General features: G+C 42.9%; 1 pseudogene; it reads right to left on the bottom strand.

Annotated features, from left to right (window-relative positions):
- LOC138504999 (embryonic protein UVS.2-like) overlaps positions 1-12,923 on the bottom strand; it is a 91,009-nt pseudogene that overhangs the window by 50,929 nt on the left and 27,157 nt on the right.

The following is a 12,923-nucleotide window of genomic DNA, read 5'->3' as shown; positions in this document are numbered from 1 at the left end:
TTATTCTCCCATTTTCTCTCACCTTCATTCTCTTTGGTGATGATCTCAAAGACATCCAGGTTCTGGTGTTTGACAGACTGTTCATCTGAAAGGAAAGGTACATTATCAGCTCAATATCTGTCAAGAGATTCACAATCACCCACACATCTTTCAGCATTTAAATTACTGTACTTAGGTCTTTTCTCCAGTTCGTAGAATACCTGCCAACAAAGGGAAATTAATGTTCAATGCCTCCATGAAATGATCCACATTGGAAAACAATGATTCTAATGAAACCTAATGGTCTGGTTCAGAGGGGCATATTTGGATAAATGCTCATGTAAAACTGAGAACATATATCTGTGTGTTTCTGATAGGCTGCACAAGTGGTTACACAAGTGGTTCCTGTTGTACCTTACACATGCCTGTTCACTCACTCATGAAAGACACATAGGGCATATATACATTCATCTGCAAATGCAGTCACTTACTCAGAATATGCTCACATAAAATGTACACCTGCATCAAGAAGTGTAGGCACCCCTTCAGGATAGGGCCCTTTGGACAATGTACCTGCATCTATAGGTGCTGTAACTCATTCAACATATGCACATGTGGACAATATATACCAGCATCTACAATTGCATTTTCCCACTCATGTTATGTCCATATGGTATATAAATATGCAACTGCACATGTATGTGCACACTTATCCCTGTATGGCAGGTATTAGTGCATCTACAAGTGTAGTCAGTCTCTCATATGTCCACACTGAAGATATGTTGCTAAATGTGCCATCGCTCACTTATCTTCTATATGTTAATGCCACTCCATCATACCATGTAAACCTTAAACATGGCACTGCTTCAATGACATGATATGAAATGAAGTGACGCCAGTCACTGCTGATATCTTTGTTTGTTTTGACTATTAGGAGGCACTAAAACATTAGAGTTCTGCGAGGGAGAAATGGCATATGAGGAGGGACACAAAACTTGTAGTTGTTGTTTGGTTATTTATCCACCCATTGGCTGACCATGGTCATGCTAATTCCTATTGTCATTCCCACCCACTTCCTGCCCCTGCCCGCCCAACACACATCCTCCTGGGATCGCTTCAAGCTAGCTTTATCAAGCCTTACCAGTAAACTCTCTGCTAGAAATACCTGCCAGTGATTTTTCAATGCAGACTTCTGAGAGTTAGTGTGTTAGTGAATTAATTGGAGCTGTAAACACACTACTGGCATAATAAACATTGTTTAACCAGGTCTGCCTTCAACCACTCAATTTATAAGCACCATGCATGTCCTTCGTGGATATTGTGTTAAAAACAATAATTGGCAAAGCCAACAGTTTTGGCTTGTGTATAAGTATTAGGAATTTGGCAGGAACTGCTCTTATATGTCCAGGTAGTTGCACCATTGTGTAGCTGCTACCATCGATGGCTAGTTTCTAACACTATGCCAGTGCCTGGCAAATGCCTTTCCCATGCCTACACAAATGCCGACATTGTTGGCATTGTCGATGTTCCTTCCAGCTCTGCATTCTAAATGTACTGGGGCTTTTATCGAGCTATAGAAGCGAACAGGGCTCTATAGAGTGGTGCTTGAGTTCAGTGTTAATGGCATAGAGGAAGTTGGCGCCTGCCGTTGATACACTCATTGTCTACGCATAGAGTACATGAGTCAATAAAAGTCAATTAACAAAAACACAGTGGTTACATACTATCACCAAGGATCTCACATGTACAAGTACGCCCACTGTGTTGGCCAGCTGGGCGGATTCACATACATGCAGCTATACGTTAGACTGCAGCCAAGGTTCCCAATTGGACTGGTACACCCACAGTGGTGCACAGCTGGCAAGCTTCGTACACGTGCAGGTACACATAGAACTGCAGTCACGCCTCTCATTTGCAGGGGCATCTTCCTGGCAAGATTCAGAAATATGCGAGTATACATTGTACTCTAGCTAATGCATCACCTGCACATGTGAGCTTGCTGTGCGGATCTCTTGGAAGACTTTATGTACATGCATGTATATATCACATAGTTATTAAGTCTAGCACCTGTATTGGTCCACTAAAATATAGCACACCTGCGAGGTTTCCTTCACATGTAGCAACATTAACGAGGCTCTCCTGCGCAAATGGTACACCCAGAGAGAAGAACACTTGGGAGTTTGCCATGTGTACAGATAAACGCACAAAACCAATCTGAAACTCTCACAGGCAGAGGCACACTCAAAGTGAAGCAGGTTTGGGAGTCTGCCAGGCATATACAAGCATACAGCATTTATGAAGCTCACGTGTGTACAGATAAACACACAGTTTAATACGCCAAAGCGTCTGTTATGTACAAAGATGCGCACGCATACTGTCTTTGAGGACCTCACCTGTACGGGTACACTCACACTGAAATTCTCCCGGGACTGTGCCATGTACTTGAATACACACAGATACTTCTCTAAGGCCCCTGCGTGTACATGTCAACTCACAGTGAAGTACAAACGGGCGTCTGCCAGGTATATTTATAAACAGATGCTACCTCTGATGGTGTCACCTGTCCAGAAATACTCACAGTAATCCCGCATAGGAGTCTAGCATGATTACCGATCAACACACATACTCACGTGGAGGCTCCTCCCTGTACAAATACTCACAGTGAAGTACTCCTGGGTCTCTGATAAACAGGCATACTCTCTTAGGCTCTTATCAGTGCATGAACACTCACAATGTGGCACTTGTGTACAGGCGCGTTATAAACGCCACATCATATCATATCATGTCATACTATTTCTGAAGCCCTCGCCTGTAAATTACACCAACACGCTAGTACTCCTGGATGTCTGGCATGTGTACAGATAAACACACATACTATCTCCCGAAGCACTCACATATACAGGACTACTCACAGTGAAGGACACCTGGATGTCTGGCATGTGTACAGATAAACACACATACTATCTCCCGAAGCACTCACATATACAGGACTACTCACAGTGAAGGACACCTGAGTGTCTAGCATGTGTACAGATAAACACACATACTATCTTCCGAAGCACTCACATATACAGGACTACTCACAGTGAAGTACACCTGGGGTTCTGGCATGTGTACAGAAACACACGCATACTCTCTCTGAGGCTCTCATCTGACCTGTAATGCTCACAATGAAGTACACATGGGTAACTGCTCTGTATAAGGATACACGCATATACAGTTTCTGAGGCCCACACCTGTATATGTACACGTTAGTGTAATATATATATATATATATATATATATATATATATATATATATATTTAAATAAATAGAGTGATGCACTTTATAATTAAACTTTACACACTTTAAAAGCACGCTAGAATCCTGAATAAATACAATCCACGTAACATCTATAAAATGTTTAACAGCACATTATATTTTAAAAGTAATCCATGTACATCTCAATTTCATTGGAGCATACAATAATGATGCTTGCAATGATTATGATGCGCCACTTGCTGGCATAGTTCATCATCATTAAATTAACTTAATATAATCAAACAATTAAATGCATTTCATTTCATTTCCTCTCATAATGCATAATTAACACACGTTTCTCTTCAAATTCGTACCACAGATGAATTATAGCAAGTAATACGGGTAAGTGGGTACCTGGTAGACATGTGCTCCAGGATTGGCTAGTCCTAATGGTATTCAAGTAGTGCACAAACTTTCCTAAATATTCCCTGTGCAGGTGCTCACAAATACTCTATTCAGGCAATAAATGTTGTGTAGTTTCCAATAGGGGAGCCTTGCATAACCAGCACGTTGTACAGGTGTCCCCACCGCAGGCCCTAGATCGACAATACAGGTAATTGATTGACACCCATACATCTTACAGAGGAACATGTCAATATATATATTGTTGAGGTTGGCGGTAACTAATTATAGTGGAGGCAAAGTCGACATTTGTGTAGTAAACCTTGGTGTCTACCATGCTTATAGATAAACACCATACACTCTCTGAGGCTCGCGGATATTCAGGAGTACTTGCAATCAGGTACACCTGGCTGTCTGTCAAATATACAAATTAACACATATACTCTTTCTGGGGCTCTCGTCTGTACATGTACACATATAGTGTAGCACACCTGGGTGTCTACCATGTTTATACCTAAACTCCTTATTCTCTCTGTTGCTTAAGCAGCAATTCTCACAGTGAGTTGCAACGGTGTGTCTGCCATGAGTACACATGAACACATATACTCTTTCTGAGGCTCTCGTCTGTACATGTGCACACATAGTGTAGCACACCTGGATGTTTACCATGTTTATACCTAAATTCCTTATTATCTCCATCTCTTCAGCAGGGATTCTCACAATGAGTTGCACCGGTGTGTCTGCCATGAATACAGGTGAACACATATACTCTTTCTGAGGCTCTCGTCTGTACATGTGCACACATAGTGTAGTACACCTGGGGGTCTACCACGTTTATACCTAAACTCCTTATTCTTTCCGTGGCTTAAGCAGGAATTCTCAGAATGAGGTGAATACAGATACACATTCATACTATTCATGGCGCTCCCGCCTGCACATGAACACGAGCAATGATGTTCAACTGAGTGCCTGTCATCCACACAAACATTAAAAGCCACCTGCACATTCACAGGCACAGTGAGGTCCAGCCTTGAGTCTGACATGCATATTTAGAAACACACATACCTGCTCTGGGGCACTCATCTGCACAGGTAACGCGAAGCAGGAGCTCAGGAGGCATGCAGCGAAGACGACCCATATTCTGCCATCCATCCTCGGGTCGTGGGAGAAGTGTTTGATTGCCTCTGTCCTGTTCAACTGCCAATGATTCTTCCTTCTGACCTCTGCAGTATGGATACAAGGACCCGCAGATTATATACTCGGAAGAAGTAAAGAATTAACCAATCAGAACCCAGGATGAAAGGTGGTATGCCTTCTGCAAAGAAAGCAAGGTGTGTCTGTCCTGGAAAGAGGCCCCAGGAAGAAATCACGCTGATATTACAAACTCATGTATTAATAATTAGGTTTCTACTGTGGCCAATTGGTTTGCTACAGATCCTGCATGTTTACGAAGTTTGTGATTAGACACGTTGCCGTTCCTTGGGTTTGGCCCAAGCGGCACCAATGCAAATTCCTGAAAACACCCAAGGTTCTGAGCCAGCCAGGCAGGAACTGCAAGACTTCTAGAAAATGTGGTAGAAAATGTCTACGAATGCCGTTCACAATGCTTGCTGCTGCTGAAGGCTGAGTAGCCTAGTAGACTTACATTCATGTTTAATATGTAGGTAGGTAGATAGATAGATAGATAGATAGATAGATAGATAGATAGATAGATAGACCTATAGATATATGGGAGGACAGGCAGCAGGAAAAACATCATTACACTTTGTTGCCAAATGGCTGTAGTGTATATATATGAAGAGAAAGAGAAAAACCGCAAGAAAAAAATTGTGGAGAGGCAAAGAAGGAAGAAAAAAAGGAAAAACTATTTAAACCATTAGAAAAATAAAGGTGTTAGCATGATAGACAGGAAAAGAAGAGTGACACAGTGTGAGCAAGTAGAGTGCTCATGGTGTTAGAAAGAAGATTTCAGGTCTTCGTGTAAAGTCCCACCGATGCTGGATCCTGCGACAGTTAGTGAGCCGCTTGGCGGCCATAGCAATCCATCTCCACATTTGGCGACGACGGATTGGAGAGTCATCCTTATGCATGCTCCAGATTTACTGAGCCTTTCACTGCACACATACAGTGAATAAAGTCAAATCCCAAACATAGTTCACTCCATGGGGTAAACCCACAGCAGTTATATGCCAGAGCAGCCACCACTACAATGCCGCTATTAGTAATTTTTGGTGCAATATGCCTTTGTTTTTGCTGATGTATCACTTCTGAAACAAAAACACCAATATAACGTGATAGCAAGAGCATCAACATCTCTATAAATCTCAACACAAAAGGGCCGCCATGAGTAGTCTGCTTCATTACAAGTATGCGGATCCTGAAAAAACTTGGCGGTAACAGAATTAGCACCAATATTCCCACTCCATGAGTATGGCCCGGGAGTGCAGGAATGACCTCCAGCATCATGTTGGAGGTAAATTCTCCAAACCTCCAGTGAAAAATCAGCATAATTGGTGGAATTACTGCAGCAGAATTATTGCCATGGTAATTCCACCAAAAAAAAACATACAATCCTATGGACTCATAAGAAATGGGGATTTATACCACCACTGCCACTTGTAATCCGGCAGTAATTCTGACGGACCATGTGGCAGGAACAGTAATTCAGATGGCCAGTATTCCAGCAGATTTACCACTGGAATAACACCCAACTCGTAATGAGGCCCATTATTGTCCCTTCTTGGCAAAAAGCATCGGATCCGACGAAGCAAAGATTTTCTGTGCGAACATGCTTTGCCTTTAACATTGTTCTTTCGCCAGGCTTTGAAGGAGAGTATGTACATCTTGTGAAATCTCAATAAGACTTTAATATCAGGTTGTATATTGCACTTAAAGTTGGATTCCACTGGCTACTAAGCAGAGCAATAATACCTGTTAGGAAAAAAAATTTATGAAGAAAGACCGGTCCGTGACCTGACAGAGCGGTCTTTATAAATCAAACTGTCATGCCCATGTCGCACACAAGTGCCTGCAGGGGCAGACAGTGCCGGGTAAGTGTCTCTGTGTCTGTGTGTCTGTGTGTGTGTATATATAACTGTGTGCGAAAATTTGTGTATATGCGGGGTGTGGGGTAGCAAGGGTGGTGATGAGCAGAGAGAGGCTCGGGTGTTTGAAATCCCCTAAATGTACCCCAAAAAAGCCCTCGGTCAAGTCCTTTTCACGCTTTCTGACGGCCACACATCATCAACCAAAATAAATTGTTATTTTTTATGTGTGACCTTCAGAAAGTGGAAAAATAACATTGAACCATTATTGTTACCCAACTGATGGCAGTGAATGTGTTGACATCTGAAGAATAAAGGACTGAGTCACCCCTGCTGTTTTTTAAACTTGATCAGTTCTGGCTCACAACATAGCAGCCATGAGCTATCCATCTTAATGAAACATTAGCGTTGAACTATCTCAAGAGCAGCAGATCACTGTGCTGAGTGCGGGTATCCAGCATTTACGCTGGCATCGCTTAACAGAGCACAATGCTTTGAGTTGCAGTCTGTACATCAGTCTGTGCATCCAATGGGATATTGTTTAATTTGAGACATTAGCAAAGCTGGAGAAATGTGGGAGATGATACTAGGATCGAGTTCCTAGTTGGGTGCTTGAGTGAGAAGAGAAGGAATGTTTGTGGGTCTTCGCTTTGTGGAAGAGTTGTGATTCAAGCCAGTTAGCCAATTTGCTGCACAAGGAGCATGTGCCACCAGAGATGTGAAGCTTAGATGCCAGGTACACCGGTGTGTTACTCAAGCGTGCTTTGTATATGATAAATGCTGTCTTGAACAGTATCCTGGCCTGTAGTGGAAACCAATGTAGTTCATCCTGATGGGGGTGATTCATTCAAATTTCTGCACACTGCTAACAAGACATGCTTTGGCATGGTGGGCTGCTTTTAGTGGAGCCAAGTGAGTAGTTCTGACTCCAATCAAGTGGGCATTCCCCCTTCTATGTGCAAGAACACAAAGGACTGCACTAGAGTCCAGAAGTCCTGCTGTAGGATGAATGCTTTGATGTTGTGAAGGGTGGAGATTTTGAGGTAGGCCATTTGGGCATTCTTGGCTATATGTTGCTGGTAGGATTGGCTTCTATCAATAGTGAAGCCTAAGGATTTTGCTAAATCTGAAATTTGCGGGTCCAATACTTCTAAGTCATTGTTGGGCAAGTTGTTGTTTTGCGGGAGGACCAGTGAGGATGAATTCTGTCTTGGTGGGGTTAAGTTTAAGGTAGGCAGTCAACATCCATGAATGGATGATGGGCTGATAATCGTGAAAACTACTGATGTCCTTTTGGTGTTTTACTGTCATGTACAACAGAGTATCATGTGTGTATTTGTGGATGACTATATTAGGATCTTTGAGGAGCATCCCCAGAGGCACCATGTAAATGTAAAAAAGGATGCACGCTTGGGGGACCACGCAGGAGACAGGGAGTCGCTTGGAGCACAATATGATGTCTGCCTGAGAGTAAGGAGGAAAGCCGATTCAGGACAGTGCCAGAGAATCCCATCCTGTCCAAGACGAGGGAAAGGGCAATTTGGTGGTCGACTGTGTCGAATGTAGCCAAGAGGTGAAGGAGAATGAGGAGGAATGAGTTGCCTTATCTATGATATGGAGGGTATCATCCACCACCCTGTTGGTGGCTATCTCAAAGCTACAATTGGGATGGAACCCTCACTGATAGTCATTTAGAAGGCATAGTTGTTCAATTCTGACAAGTAGTTGTGTAGTGGCTACTTTTTCCAATAATTTGCTAATAAACCGCGGGTTCATAATAGGCTGGTTGTTAGCCAGGACGTTTGAGTGTCCATTTTTTCAAAAATGGTTGCATGAGATCAGCCTTGAAGCCATCTGGGAATGACCCTTAAATGGCAGGCATTAATGATGTGAAGGTGAGCATTGAGTGCCGGGCTCATCAATTATTTAATGATGGAGGCCAGCATGATATAGTAAGAATAGGAGGTAGGTTTAGATCTAGGGGAGAGATAGAGGAGATAATGTAGTTCAGAGGGGCATTGTGCATGATGGGGTTTAGAGTAGGCCAATGATGTTGAAGGCTTATTTGATGATCTGCTGCATTTTGTCAATTATTTCAAGTAAAACGTTGCTTCTGCAAATTGTTCCTGAGTTGCCGGTACCTCGGACTAGGGTGAGCGAATGTTACAATGCTTTACTACTTCAAAGAGAACGTTGTCCCCATTAGAGGCTGCTACAATGATGGTGGAGTGTTAGGGAGAATTCTTCATCTAGGGCTAATTTCCCTCACCTAGTGAGTCCCCCAGCAGCTTTGCAGGATTTCTGGAGTTTATTTTTTACACATGGTAAGAGTGTGCATCCTTTTTTCACTCTTACATGTGTTTTGGCCTATGTGTTGTTTGTTACTCATTGTGTGATCTTGGGCACTGGAGCACACCACTCCAAGTGCCCCTGTTCTTGTATGGGTTACACAGCACCTTTAGTGTAGTAACCCTGGGTTGTCTTTTAGACTTCCCTCTGACTCCATTTCGCTTGGGTTGACTCCTGTCCCCCAGAGAAAGGTAAAGTTGCCATTTACTTTACATAGTCACTTTTACCACAGACCCAGTACACCCCATCTTACATGGAGTACTGGAAAGGGCTAATCTGTACCCCTTTTCTGTCTGTGCCTCCCTGAGTATCGTTTTGCTCTTTTAACATTTAGACTTGGCTGGTGGCAGTGGTATCTACCCTAACTTTTCTACCGCAATTATATTAGATAAACGTGGTACTGTTCTTGGCTATTATATTAGCCTCGAACATAAACCCGCTTGACCAAATCGTCTTTCTTTTGTTTCCGGTTGGGTTTATTCGCCATTTCTTTTTTGTTAAAGTCCTTCTTGTGTTTTACTTTGCACAGCAAACTAGGTTCACCTTCTTTGTTCACCGTCTTTTGGCGGGCTTCTGCAGAGAAGCCCTCTTCTTGACGCCTGGGTGTCTAGGTAGACTGAATGTGGGGAAGGGGTGTAGTCACCCCTGCACAGGGTATCCTAAGAAACCCAAGTCGCACTTTGCCATGATTGGCAGAGGTGGTTGTCCCGGCCGGACAACCCCCCTGCTGCGTGATTGACAGCCAGGCTGTGTGAATGGGGGTTTGCGCATAAAAGGCAGGTCTCTTGGGCTAGAAGTCAGAGTCGCCTCTGGAACTACAAGGAACCAAAGAGAAGCGGAGAGAACAACGGCTGCCTCAACTACCCCATCCCAGTGAAGACATGCTGCAGTCCTGAGCTATCTACCCTTCGACGACTAAGAGAAGATCCAGTCCGGAGTCTTCTTCCCTTGAGCCTGGTGGGGATAACCAGCTCATCTTCTTCAGCCAGAGATCTCTGCCGTGGTCGAAATCGCTGCACGCTGCTGTAGTGGTTCGGATAGCCACCTGCTAAGCCTCTCCTGTTTTTAATGAGCACATCTTTTTCGTTGTCGCTGCTGCCAGCTTCATCCCTGTGTGGTGCAGACCCCCTTCAGACGTCCTCCTTCAAAACGAATCCCCAGGAATCGTGGGTCTGCGGGAAACCAACAGGAACAACTGCCAGGGCACTAGCTGCATCGTGGAAATAAGGTACTGTGTTCTACTAAAGGAAACTGGGTGAATCCCTTTTTGTTCATCTTCAAGGTTCGTCCTTGTCTTCCCTCCTTCTTATAACTTTTGCTTCCGAACATTGACAATATTCAAGTACTCTTTGGCTCTACGGAATTGTGAACTGTCTAACGGTGTGATCTTCGGCACAGGCCTTCGGTGTCACCTAAATCTGGCTCCGACCCTCTGACTTTTGAACTCCTGTTTCTGAGTGTTTCTCGATACTGTTTGCCTAACCTAAATATTGACTGTGATTTTTGCCTCCAACTCCCTCTGGGTATCTCAGGTGCTAAGTGTGTTTTTGCCCCGGTAGCATTTAATGTCACAGATATGCGTTTATTTAGAAGACAGAACTGTCAAAAAGTGATCGCAACCGTATCCGTGGTATTGTGTTTTGTTCATAACACCGGTTCATTCAAACACAGGGTACTTACCTTGAGACTTACTGTACAAAGTGAATTGGTTAGTTTTGGTATATTTAACATGTGGTTTTGTTTAAAGTTTAATAGAGGTGTTGTGTTTATAACTGATGGTCTAAAAAATAAATGTACTTATATTTTTTACCTGAAACCTTGAGTCAGTGTGTGCTTGAGTCAAAGTAATTGTGGTCCCTTTGTGTAATCTCTGCTACTGCTCATATACTCTTGAGATAAGCCTGGCTGCTCTACTACTGCTACCACTATAACTAAGTAGTACGGGCTTGTACCAAAGGTAAAACTTGTATTGCCACCTGTAGTCTTAATCAGCTGAAGTGGTCCCTAAGGGCACTGCACAGGATTCTGCCTAACATGGAGCAGTAAGTAGATATGGCCTCTGTAATCAGACCCCTAAGGTTGGTGCAGACAGATTTGAGGTTGATGAGATCTCCAGGGTCATGTTATTTGTTGAACCATTTCTATAGGGCTCTAATTGAGCTTTTATTGGTGGCAAGCTCGGGGCTCTACCAAGGGGAAGATGATTTGGTCTAAGCACAACAGTTTTGTAGGGGAGAATGAGTTACATAGCAGAGATTTATAATATTTTTAGGAGGGCAGAAGAATTCTCTGTGGTGATAAAGTCTGAACAATTTGCTTCTAGCTCATTGACCAGGAAGGTTTTGAATGATAGGTGTTGAGTGAGGGGGTGTTTAGTATGACCTTTGTGGGCCATGGTAGAATGGGTGATCGACAGTGTGATGACGGTGTGGTGAAACCATTCAAGTGGGATAGGGTCTGCAGAGGTGATGAGGGTGAAAGATGTAATGACTAAGTATAGGTTGTCACCTTGTTGTGACTGGGGGAAAGCACACATTGCTTAAGTGTGGTTGCTGGCATGAGTCTCTGGGATGTTAAATTCTCTGGCAAAGACATTAGTAGAGTGTGTTAATTTGGCAGATGAGGATAGATTAGAGATATCAGCAATGAAAATATTCTACTTGTGAGGTTGTCTGTCGGTGATGTGGAACATGATGGATTCCTTGTTTGATAAAGGAAACTTGCAGGCCCCTGTGGATGACAGGCACTCCACCAATTGCCCTTCTTGGCTGGTCAGCATGTTGAATGCAGTAGCCTGGTGGGGAAGGAGGCTGCCAAACATACATTACAATTTTGGGCTGATGAGAATTATTTTGGTGGGAAGAATTATGGGACCTAGCAAGACTTCATTCCCTTCCATGGCACTGTACAAAAACAATGTACAGTAGCAATTAGCAATGCCATTGTATAATGACACTGTAGAATGCCTGTTTATAAAAGTAGCATGTCATGTTATTGTAGATTATCAACCTTGGTCATAGTGTATAATGATGACATTGCATAATTACCTCATAAACTATGTGCATAGACTGTATAATGACACTGTAGAATGGCTGTGTATTAAAGCACTGTAGAATGGGATACTTTAATGGTAGGATAGAATGGTAGTGTTGTATATCAGTGGAGAATGTATAATAGAATGGAACTGCAGAAGGTGATGAAGGCAAATGTACACATGTGTGGTCTGTGATGTTGGTTATGCAAATTACACTGCATGACTATCACAGTTCTCGACTAGAATAATCTCTGCATCACTCTGATGAGTCAGGATCAGGCTAAGCATTGGATGAAATTGTTGGCAGATACGTGAATCACACTATTCTTTTTTAAAGCTCATCTTTATTGATGCAGATATTTCTTATGCCTACATCATGTCTATCTATTGTTTTGTTAATCAAAACGTGAATTGAGATAACAATGTCTATTGTCCTCTCTTTATTATTTTGCAGATGTTCCATTAGCTTTCCTATTTTCTCATCAACTCACTGTTCTCCTTCCACTCCCCAGGCTCCCTGTGTTGAAAGTTCACTCACATACTTGCCTGTTTCTATTTTGTTGAGTGTGTGAGAAGGATATGTTCGCTCTTGTCTTTTTGTATGTTCTGCGTGTGTTCTTAGGCCTAAGACGGAATGTGCAAGGTGGGGGATATGTTAAATCCCACATTCTACGCCCATGAGATACCTGTTCCTGGGAGGTATTAGTGATTCCAGTGGAAAGTTATGAGAGTGCGTTTTCTGTCTGAATGTTCCATCTTTGTCACTTAACAGCTTCAGTGGTTCTTCTTCTCACAATGCACCTTTGAGAAATGTAGGACGTCTCTAGGAAGCCAATTTAGGAATGCAAGTCCAGAAACAAAGATGCAAGTAACT

This window comes from Ambystoma mexicanum, chromosome 11, assembly GCF_040938575.1.
Source record: "Ambystoma mexicanum isolate Mex_15411 chromosome 11, UKY_AmexF1_1, whole genome shotgun sequence".
In the NCBI taxonomy this organism is placed as follows: domain Eukaryota; kingdom Metazoa; phylum Chordata; class Amphibia; order Caudata; family Ambystomatidae; genus Ambystoma; species Ambystoma mexicanum.
This window is presented reverse-complemented; position numbering and strand designations above follow the sequence as displayed.